This window comes from Podarcis pityusensis (genome assembly GCF_964106645.2).
Source record: "Podarcis pityusensis genome assembly, chromosome: 1".
Taxonomy (NCBI): Eukaryota; Metazoa; Chordata; class Lepidosauria; order Squamata; family Lacertidae; genus Podarcis; species Podarcis pityusensis.
This window is the reverse complement of record NC_138028.1, coordinates 91,890,052-91,902,131: the sequence shown is the minus strand read 5'-3', so window position 1 is coordinate 91,902,131 and position 12,080 is coordinate 91,890,052. Positions and strand designations below refer to the sequence as shown.

Here is a 12,080-nt window from a genome sequence, read left to right as displayed (position 1 = left end):
ACGGATTCTGTTCAACTTCCGAGGTACCACTGTATAGGATTAGCTGATGTAGACTCCAAATTGGGAATAAGGGCAGCCCTTCGAGAAGCATGTGTGCATGATGCAGTTTCCATCAGGTCTCCTCTTTATTCAGTGGAACTTTGTTGCTTTAAAAAACAAATTCTTAGCAAAGAGATGATGCACGCGGAACTACACGGAGTATAACAAAGCAAAATGTAAAGTGGGAGAAATATGCTAACAATAGGCCTGCCATCGGGTCAGAAGACACTCCCTGAATGGCAGCATTATTGTTAGTTGATTTCCCTGGCCACTTTTTCTCCTTCTTTGAATATAAATTGATCCGCAAGTAAGTCATTCTTTGGAGTAAGCCTGCTGATTTCAGCAGGCCTACTCTGAGCATGGCTTGCTTGGATATTGCTCATATACTTGGCAAAATGTGAGCTTCCAGCAGCCCTTGGAGGATTGTTTTGAAAAACTGCCAGGTGCCATTGCTACCTCAAGCCTCTCTGGGAATTTCCAGGCTGCAACCTTGGTTTTCTCTCTGTGTGTTTTGAGAAGATGGTTGCTCTGGATTTTTCAGGCATTGTTTAGTTTCTAAAAAACAACAACCCAGAGATACAGGAGTTCTGGGTTGCCTTCTGTTTTCTACATATGTGGGGATAGGCTATGGTTACTGAATAATGAGGGGGAACTCTGCTTTCCTTATTCTCAGCTACTTTATTATTTTAGTACCACTTCAAATAATTCAAGACAAAGTCGTGGCTTAAATTAAAAACTAATTTTCTCACATACAGCCTTTTTAGGGGGTGGCAGCAATGTGAACTATGAAAATTTGTCTCTGCTGAGCTCCACCCAATGTTGTTTGCAGCATGGTAATACTTAGTTCCACTTGTTCACGCTAATCTATGGTGCAGATAATTAGGTGTCGGATATATGTTACAGATTTAAGCTCTACTGCAGCTGTGACACTAGCAACTAGGAAGTAATTACCATGCATGGAGCTATTTCAAGTCGCTCACTCCTTGTGCATAAGGTATGCTCCTCCAATAGGTCTCATTTTGTAAAAATTCAATTATGTTGCGAAAAGCCATGCACCTTCCTTATGCAGATTTGCTTAGCTGAATAAATCCACACAGGTTGTAAAATTTTGCATTCATAATGCATAGTTGTAGGCTTGAAAACCATGGGGTGGGAATGGGCCTGTGGGAGCCTCAACCTCATGCGTTCCCCCTTCTTCCCTCCTCTGGTGTGACCATGCGGAAGAGACTGGAAGACTTAGCTTCTCTTTTAGATTAACTGTAAATTCTTATATCCAAACTGACAAATTGTGGCTAACCCTAACTATGCTTTCGTTGAAATAAGGCAAACTAGAAACAATGGATTATGAAGCTAGGCTAGTTCAACAAACCATTGTTGAGACTAACCACAGGATTAGGGATTGAACCTAATGATGATAATAATTTTTTATTTATACCCTGCCCATCTGGCTAGGTTTCCCCAGCCACTCTGGGCAGCTCCCAACAGCATTAAAAGCACAAGAAACCATCAAACATTAAAAACTTCCCTAAACAGGGCTGCCTTCAGATATCTTCTAAAAGTCAGATAGTTTTTTATTTCCTTGACATCTGATGGGAGGGCATTCCACAGGGCAGGTGCCACTACCAAGAAGGCCCCCTGCCTGGTTCCCTGTAACCTCACTTCTCGCAGTGAGGGAACTGCCAGAAGGCCCTTGGAGGTGGACCTCAGTGTCCAGGCTGAATGATGGGGATGGAGACATTCCTTCAGGTATACTGGGCTGAGGCCATTTAGGGCTTTAAAGGTCAGCACCAACACTTTGAATTGTGCTCAGAAACGTACTGGGAGCCAATGTAGGTCTTTCAGGTGTTATATGGTATTGGCGGCCACTCCCAGTCACCAGTCTAGCTGATGCAGTTAGTAAAAAATGAAAGCGATCTCCTTGTAGCTGTGCTGGGAGAGGAGAGGGAAAGCTCATACAGGATCATTTCAGTAATGATAAACCATGGCTCATTATCATGTCTAAACACAGCCATTGATCTTGGTTGTACATCATGAATTAGCAATATATGCAAAAGCTGGAATGAGCCCAAGCGAAAACTCATATTAATGCGCTTCCTCCTCCAATGCAACTGGGAAAAGGTAACATATAGACATCATGGCTGTCAGTGTCTACTAACTAGTCATGTTGGCTATATATGACATCCAATATTGGAAATAGTATGCCTCTGAATATCAGTTTCCAGAAGGTACGAGCAGGAAGGTTATGTTGCACTCATGTCCTGCTTGTGGGCTCCCCAGAGGCATCTGGTTTACCACAGTGGAACAGGATGCTGTACTAGATGGGCCTTTGGTCTGATCTGCCAGGTTGTTACATTCGAAAGAAGCCAACTTCAAACCATGGTTTATGAAGCTGGTTGGTTTATTTTATTTTAGGCCACAATCTCTGGTTCGTACACCAGTGACAAGCTTGAGATTATTTGAAAATGGAAATTATTGCTGGTGAAATCTTCCTGGCTGAGAAGAGGCAGGGATGAGAGAGTGCACAAGACTAAGCCTTCATTTGTGGTAGTTTTAACTTGTGCACAAAGTGCTAAAGCATAGTTTAGTGTTACATGTGAGAGGGCCACTGTGTCAGACTGTAAATAGGAGCAAAGATGTTGTGTTGAGTTTATGGGAGGAGAAAATACCTATGGGAAACATCAATGAAATGGCTTTGTTGGGCAGAAAAGCAGAGTCGTCCAGATGTGTTATTTGGAAGGCCACAGATCTGTCTTGGGAACCTTTCTAGAAAACAAAGCTTATGGACAAAGCTTTCCTTGAAACTTCTGACTTTTAAAGAAAAATAAAGAATTAATCATAGCAGGCATACATTTGAAGACCCACCTGAGGTTCTACTCTATTCATTTTGTTTGGGCTTGTTTCATAATCTGCCAAAATAACTGCAGTACTTCAGTATAATTAAAATAGAGAATGTTGCAGAGAAACAATTGTGACATTTGATATCTATTTAAAATGTAAATGCTTTGTAGCAAGAGGCAGTTTTTAAAATCTCTGCATAGCATTAAGGTACAAATAATTTATTTCCCAAGAAGAAGAAGAAGAGAAGACTTGCCCTCTCCCAGGGATATAGTGTCTCCTTTCGCCGTCTGGGGTGAGCACACACATGCTGGGGTGTGTGTGTGCATGCTGGGAGTGAGTGGGGTGTGCCTAAAGCAAAATTGGTAACCCCACAAATTTTGGGCAGTGGCAGCAAAAATAGAATAAAACAAAAGTAGGCATGGTGCTGGGGTAGGCAGAGAGGTTCAAACCTCTCAACCCACCACCCTAATAGGACTGCAAATGGCCTCATTCCTGCAAATTGGGGTGGAGAGGGGACTAGCAGCCCACCTTCCTAGCTGATCTGCATGGGACTATGTCTCTTGTGCAATTGAGAATGTGCAAGCATGCATGAATGTGAAGTGGTCACACCTGCTTTTGGCCACATCCACCATGTAGCTCCCAGAGGGTTGGCCAAGAGTGAATGTGGCACTTATGCCGGAAAAAGTTGGCCATCCCCGTTACAGATTATTTTTTTGTACAGTGTATTGAACTTCCTGTTACCAAGTTCAGACAAAACTTGGATTCTGCCAGCTAGGTTTGCAAACCTCTTTGTGGTCTTCATGACAGTTCCATGATGTAACCAGTTGTTGTTCCTGCTGCGACAGCAGGAAGCAGGATTTCAGTGCTAGCCAGCTGGCCCATCAAGTGTTGTCAGTTGGCTTCCATCAGATGTTGTTAAATTTTCCATGAAGTCAAGAATGCCTTGTCCGCATGCTTGGTTGCAGTCTGTGCTAAGGATGGAGAGTCCACAAATTGGTTTGCTATAGACTCTGTCACAAGCATCCTTGCCCTGTCTGGTGAGTGTGACAATGAACATGACAGGGATGAACCCATTTTCCCAACTTGGAGCTTGGGAGAAGGGGCATGGGGCTTGTCCCTACGATTGCACTTAGCTTTGGAAGAGTTCACAACCAAAATCCGTGAAATCCTGGTTAGCTGCCTGAGTTTTTTTTTTTTTTAATGGACTGTGGCAATAATATATGCCACAAATGCTTAGAACAGTGTTTCTCAAACTTGGGTCCTTGGACCACAACTCCCATCATCCCTGACCACTGGTCCTGCTAGCTAGGGATGATGGGAGTTGTAGTCCAACAACAACCAAGGACCCAAGTTTGAGAAACACTGGCTTAAGAGTTGACCATGAGTTGTCATAACTTTCTCTGTTTTGTTATTAAAACTACATATGGCTATTATCTGACTGGTCAGATGCCAACATTAGTGGGAAGGCAAAGTTGTCAGATATTGGAACCTGACTCCTGTGTCCTGAACTCTGCCCCCTGGAGCACACAGTCTTGTTGCTTAAATCAAATGGCTGGGAAGAAAAACCTGGACGTGTCTGAAGTTTATGGGTGGGATCTGTACCATTTTACATTGCACACAGGTGCCCGACTTCAACATGCCTCTCTTCTGCAGGTCAGGAAGTAGTGAGTGGAGCTGAGGAGAGAACAATAGGGACCAATGGAAAATGGAGAAATATTGTTTTAATTGCAATAGACTTTTCTGTAGGGGGGGGAGGCAAAGTTATTTGTCTGGTTCTAATTCATATTGCTTCATATGAATTGCTAAACTTGAGATCGCAAGTCACATATTTTGGGGTTTTGTTCTTGCTACAAAATTCTCTGTCTCTGATTTGCAATCGCTTATTACAGGGTTGGTGAACCCAGGAGCTTTGAGATGGTCTTGGGCTGGCATGGCCAGACAACAGGGGGCCTGGGCCTGGGAGTTGGAGTGCGGCAACAACTGTAGGGCCACAGGTTCTCCAGCCTCGTCCTACAATGTTCCTTCCAGAGGGGGGAAAGTGTTGGTTGGCCTGCTGTTGGAAAAATAGCAAGTGGGGCCTCTTAAGGCTGGTATGGTGGCCATCCACAGACCCCAGAGTGTACCATTCACAAATCTAAAACTACCATAGAGATACCAACAATTTCAAAAGTAGGGGGTCCATAGCTTGGCTTTTAAAAAACAGGGGGCTTACAGTACTTGGCTGATTAGGAACTACTGGGCTAGTATATTCATTGTTGCGTAAGCTTTTGCCAGCGCACTTCATCAAATACATGAAGTGGTTAGATGTATAAGAAAACGGGTTGTGGGGTGTGTGTTTTAAACCGAGTGAGGTTTGAAAAACAGTGAGTGCTGCTGATTTCAGTAGTTGTTTACTATATGTATATATTTCATGATTTTATTATAACCCACTCTGGGAAAGCTTTTCCAGGGAATGGCAGGGTAGAAAAGACTTTTTAAAAAAAGAAAAGAAAAAAGTCCAGGAATGCAAGAGGAGCATGTGTGCTCACAGTATCATGTGGAACACTGTGCATCCGATAAAATGGGGTTTTATTTATTTATATATTAACCCACCGCACCCTCACAGAAGCGTGCCACAATAAATCTATTGAGTCTTGAAGGTACTGCAAGGGTACTGTTTTTAAGGGATTACTGCATGTCAAGAAGTATTCTCCACCCAGCTCTGTAACCAGCCAAATTCATGCATGGGTGGGGCGGGTTTTCCACCAATTTGACTGCGCCGCAGTAAAAACAACAAAGACTCCTGCGGTACCTTGTGGTGCCACAATAATCTGGTTGTTGTTTGTTGTTGTTGCTGCTGCTGCTGAGAGAGAGAGAGACTTTCCTCACAAACTATGACACGGTGTGTCCAATAATAGTCCATCTGGCTTAGGGCTCATATCGTGGTTTTTAAGTGCAAGTTATTTCAGAGAAAAGTGTTGAGTAGGAAGGTCTGTGCTTCCAATCCTTGTTTCCAATTTTTGGCAGGCAAATGTCTTTGGGGATTGAAGCTCTTGGCAAACCTGGTTTGATCCTATTCTCTATGAAGTTTGACATTCTAAATAGAAGAGCCTGCCAACCAACCTTGATGCTTGTTTTATCCAAGGTCACAGCTGGGGTCGCCATGGGGAAAGGACTTTTGCATGTGCATGCTGAGTTCTTTTTCTTTCTTCCTTTTTTGAGTGGTTTGATGCTTTCCCTGCTATTCTCTGTGCTTTGGTCCAGGAAGCCTATGCACTAAGCAGCTAATTATACCTTTATCAGTGCTACCCTTGGGGCTATTAAGTGTGCACTACAGTCCTTGAACTTCTGGTCTTTCTTGTTTGCTTCTTGGATTATTATTATTTTTTGGGGGGGTCATTATGGAGGATTTGAAGAAAAAACAAAAAACACACCACCTCCAAAACCATTATGTACAATAGTTACGTTCCTCAGCCTGCTTATTGTTGCTATGAAAATATTATTAAACTGATTGGGTGCAGCAATGGCTCACTGAAGCCCTCTTCGGGCTCTGGGGAGGGGCTCCTTGTGAGGCACAAGGACTTTCCAGCTCTCTTCCTCCATTTCAGCTTAGAATTAGTTATTGATTTCCCAGTGCTGCGCGTATACGCTGCCACGTATGAGTCGATCGTGAGCAAGTGGGGGGCGGGTGCCAGTGGTAGAAGAGCCCATGGAAACTGAGCATCTTTGATGGTGACCTGTTTAGTAATAGGGCCCATCTGCACTATACATTTAAAGCAGTATCATAGCACTTTAAACTGTCATGGCTTCTGTGGGAATGTTGATATATTGATTATTAATATCTTTCCTAAATTGCACTAGCAAGTTTCTTCACTTAGCAGAGTGTATTCCCCCTTTACATGGCAGAAAACTGGTTGCAGACTTGTGTGAGCCTCTTAAGACAATAAACAATTCAACCTGGCTTGCCCAGATTGAGATATGTTCTATTATTCCTGGTAAGACCTCTTTGACCCCCCTAAAAGAATAAAGACACAACAGTCTTATTCATAAGTAACAAAAAGTAGTTTTACTCACAATCAGGCAGAGATCCCTGAAGACAGGCTTTAGGCTTAAAGTTACAAACATGTACAAACAGGTTTAGCCCATATGGGAGATAACCTAGGGGTGAATCAGTACAGTCCAGGTGAATCAGGAAGTTCGCAGGACGAAAGAGAAGACTGAAGAGAGGGAGGTGGCTGCATGACTTGGCCTTTTACCAGGTCTGGAAAGGTCACGCCTACCTACCAGTCACATGCAAGGAAGGATGCTCCAGACCAGGTGTAACAGGAAGTTCAACTGGCTGGACCAAACATTCCCTTGCATGTCCACTCTCTAGCAAAACAAGGAATGTTGTATTTGACTGCTCCCAGTGGATTACATCCCACCTCTTCCCCCAAAGAATCATGGGAACTGTAGTATTTTTAAAGAATGAAAGAAAATGGACACAGTCCTGGGGTGGGTGGAGAGGTTTCAGCCTCCCAGCACTTTGATGGGGATCCAGATTGCTCCCTCTCCAGTCATGAGATTTATTAATTGATGATCAGGGAACAGAGAGAGATCTTTGAGTATCATGTGAGAATGTGGGTGGTCATGTCCACTTTTGACTGTACCCATTGCTGGCCTGCAGCCCCTAGAAAGTTGGCGAAGGTTTTTTGCTATTGGGCCAAAAAATGGTTAACCACCCCTGCTCAATGTAAAAAAGGAAGAAGCATTGGAACCCCCCCCCCCCCGGCAATGCAACTAGCATGCTATGTTAGATTTCTCTTCACCCCGAAAATAGCATGGCACCTTGCCATAAAATTTAAGGCAGTTATTTCGCCCTACCTTTCCCACCCCCCTCTTTCTTTCTCAGAGCTACTGTCCCTTGTTGACAAAATTTCAGACTTAATGTACCCCTGGAAAGAGCCCTCAGATACAAAAGCTATTGTGTAAACAGAATAGGCGAAAGAAAATAATTGAAGCTGGAAGGCCATTGGCCTAATGAGCTCAATACAAGGGTTGTACTCCAGTCCGGTCCTAAACAATGAGAGATTCTAGTTGAACCTCCTTTGGCTAGAGTCACTGAAACGGTCCCAAGCAGCCTTACTTGGAGAGCTCTTCAAAGAGCTCTTATTAATCAAGGATGCTTTAGGCCTAGATGTCCACAGTCAGGCTTTAAAGGACAAAATGCAGAACAGTACCCGTTATTGTCCCCCGGCTCCTGCTCCTGCTTCTTGGGGGAATCTTTGCAGAAGTGTTGCATAACCCATTGGCAGAGAGTTATGGCCGACTCTTGAAAATCTGACCAAATCTGATTGGCAAGGGGTAGCCAACATGGTGGATTCCCGGCTCCCATCAGCCCCAGCAAGCATAGCCAATGGGAAGGAATTACGTAGTCTGGCAACATCTGCAGGGCACAATGTTGACAAGCCCTGGGATATAGCATTTATCTGCGTCAGGTCAGCATCTCCTCCCCCCACACCTGCAAGCATTCTCTGCTTCAAGAGGTTCCTCTGTTATAGGTTGTGCCACAGCCACTTAAAACTTACTCCTATAATCTACTTTGGTATTCTTAAGGTTCTTTCCACAGTTTGAATTCTCAGGAAGACAAATACTGCTGTGTTCAGCTAACAAATCACTAGATTCATGCAGCCTCCAGCTAATACCGTACGAAGTCATAAAGGGATAGGAAGGATGGGAAAACCAGCCCAGTTGTTCTCCGGAAGCAGTGGCTATAGATATTGGGGTGGTTTTCTCACATCGGCCCAACCATCCTGAACATACGTGAACTTCTTGTGAGAAATGAAGGGATAGCTCCCAGGGCAGTTTCTGCCTTGACACGAAGCCCTTGTTTGTGGTCTGGTGACTATCAAAGGGGTCCAGGTAGTTGGATGTTGTAATACACAGGAAAGCTTCATAATGTAAGGTGCAGGCCAAAATTAATGGTTAAGATATTTGAGGTCCAGCTGTTGGCAGTAGGCTTCGAGATGTTCTTTTTGTTTATTTATAGTTGCGCAATTGACTGTTGTCTTTTTAAAACAACAACAGTTTTTTATTGGTTATATATAATTACAAAAGCACTGCCATTTGGCAGTAAACCGTCTTCAAAAGCACCTAAAATAATTATAGGTACTTTAAACTCAGTGAATAATAATAGTCAGGCATGCCATGTAAAGTCCATAAAGTACGGTCCAGAGTAAAACACAAAATGTGCTGACTTAAGCCAATATGATACTAACAAAATGACCCTCTTTCTGTTAAAAGTAATAGGGTGGTCCTCTCAGTATACCTAACATAACACAAAATCAACAAAAGGATCCTCTATAAAAGTCTGCATCATCCACATCCATTGATTTGCTGGCATCTGGCATCGAGCATGCTCTCTCACATTAGTTTATGTCACCAAATCATATCATGTACTAATAAATTAGTCTTCTGTGCTTTGACCTCCTATGACTCACATTTTTTAATGTCTGTTCTTCCATTATTGCTGTTTCCCAAACCATCTGTACCAGTAGGTAAGATTAGCATTTGAAGGATTCTTCCAGAAATGTGCCATAGCTGATCTTGCAGCCTGCAATAAATGACTACTTAAGTCAATATTGTGCAGATTCCTATCTCTCTGTCTCTCTCTCAATTGTGTGTGTGTGTGTGTGTGTGTGTGTGTGTGTGTGTAATTGTTAGATGATTTTGTCTATGACAGGGGTGGGGAACCTGTGTCTTCTCCATATGATATTCGACTCCAGTTCCCATCATCCTTAACAATTGGACCTGCTGGTTAGGGCTGATGGGACTTGGAGTTTAACAGCAGCTGGAGGACTACAAGTTATGCATCCCTGACCCATAGTGTTAATATCTAGATATGGGCGGCTGCATTGAACTTTAAAGTTTTATCTAAGCCTGCTGTACAACCTTAATACAGTGGGTGAGACTGGCTGGGGCTGATGGGAGTTGTAGTCCAGATTTTCTGGAGGGCACCATGTTAGGGATGGCTGGCCTAATGACTGTGTTATGAGCCTCATTTTTTCTAATAAGAAAGCCCTTTACCCTTCAAGTTACATTTCCCGAACTCTTATAACCCACAAGTAACATCTGCATCATCCCTGTGTGGAGTACTGATACACTCATCCACCACCATTTTGATGTTTTTGCCCACTTGTCTAGTGCTCTGGGACTTCGTTTTGTGTCTTAGGATTCAGCGAGGGACGTTTGTGCAGCGTTGGTATTATTTAAAGAAACAGTCTTTTTAGTGAGCCAATGCAAAAGGGTATACATTATCTTTAAGTCAAGCCTTCCCGAATCTGGTGCGTTCCAGATACTTTGGACTGCAGCTCCCACCAGCTCTAGCCAGAATGGCCAATGGTCAGAGATGACAAGAGGTATAGTCCCAACACATTTGGAACTCACCAGGGCAGGGCAGGCTGTTTTGAATAGACAACATACAGGCCATGACTGCTGGAGGAGTTTTGTCATTTCTCTGACGGTCGGGGCTCTTTATATAAAAAAAGGGAAAAGAGAACTGCAGCAATGATGACCTAGAAATACAGTCTGTGAGGAAAGACACTTTACTGACACTCTGCTCTTCAGATAAAAGTCAATTAGGATGTATTATTGTACTGTATTGTTTTTGTACTGGGTGATGCCTGTAGGTTTGCCCTGATTGTTTACTTGGCAAGAGATGTGCTTTACAGCTGTCTGATTAACCCCCCCCCCCCCGGCCGCCCTTCTCTTTTGAACTGAGCTTGACCTGTTTTCCTTCAAGTATGCCCTACTTTCTATACATCCAGGAGCTTCAGATGTTATCATTAGGCAGATTATTTTTCTTTACATTAAAAGGCACCTGCAAATAATAGTTTTTAGGATGTGGAGACTCTCCCCCCCATTTTTTTTAAACCATGCAAGTGGTACTTTTCTAGCCGCATAAGCAGGGCCACATGGAAGACTGAAGTGGAAGGGCTGTGGGGGTTGTGGTGTGTGTCTGCCAGAATTAATGGAGGGAGAGAGAGAGAGAGAGAGTGAGTGAGTGTGTACTGTATTGGAATATGTGTGAGCAAAGATTCATTTCATTATGGAGGGGGAAGGGAACATAGAGCCTGCAGCTGCTGGTAAAGTGATACAGAAGAGTTGGCAGCATTGTCATTGGGGGGGGGGGGACCTCCAGTATGTGCTTCCTCTGCCTCTCTTTAAAAGTCCTGTTTGAAAACACAGGAGTTTTTGAAGACACTGACACTTAGAGGAGGGACTGCATTTCTGTGTTAGGGCAGAGGACGAATGAAGCGCTCTGCCTTGCTTCAACCAACCTGTTCACTTGCTTGCATGGAATTCCTTTTCCCTATACCTGCCGGGCTGATGCTTGAATACAAGGCTGCGTTAGAAACAGATGCATAATAATAATAATAATAATAATAGTCATGCTTATAATTTATAATAATATATTAATTAGCTGCCATTCACCCTAAGGTCCCAGGGCAGTTCACAGAATAAAATACAGGATAAAAACAAGTAAATAATTAAAACAAAACAGCAAAACAATAATCACCCCTTCCCACAGACACATTTTAAAGGCCTGGTTGAAGAGGAACATTTTTGCCTGGCACCTAAAATATATACAGTGGTACCTCGGGTTACATACTCTTCAGGTTACATACGCTTCAGGTTACAGACTCCGCTAACCCACAAATAATGCTTCAGGTTAAGAACTTTGCTTCAGGATGAGAACAGAAATCATGCTCCAGTGGCACGGCAGCAGCAGGAGGCCCCATTAGCTAAAGTGGTGCTTCAGCTTAAGAACAGTTTCAGGTTAAGTACGGACCTCCGGAACGAATTAAGTACTTAACCCGAGGTACCACTGTATAATGAACCTCCATCTGGCATCAGTGGAGACCTTGCAGATACCAGATTTCTTAGGACACTTTGGCAACATGCATGACCACTATCTTTGGTAGCAGTTTTAAGGCTGCAGTTGTATACACCAAGGAGAGGGAACCTCTGGCCCCTGTCATTGCTGGACTCCATCTCCCATCATCCCTGATTGTTGGCCATGCTGGCTGGAGCTGAAGGGACTAAAGAGTCCAACAGCATCTGAAGGAACACAGGTTCCCCATTCCTGGTATACATACTAACCTGGCAATAAGTCCCATTGGAATCTACGGGGTACACTTCTGAGTAACACTGTACAGGGCTGCACAGTTAGTGCATTCAAACAT

General features: G+C 43.5%; 1 protein-coding gene across 1 annotated transcript in view; it reads left to right on the top strand.

Annotated features, from left to right (window-relative positions):
- The window catches only part of CLASP1 (cytoplasmic linker associated protein 1), a 172,947-nt gene that overhangs the window by 9,847 nt on the left and 151,020 nt on the right, over positions 1-12,080 (top strand). The window lies entirely within an intron of this gene.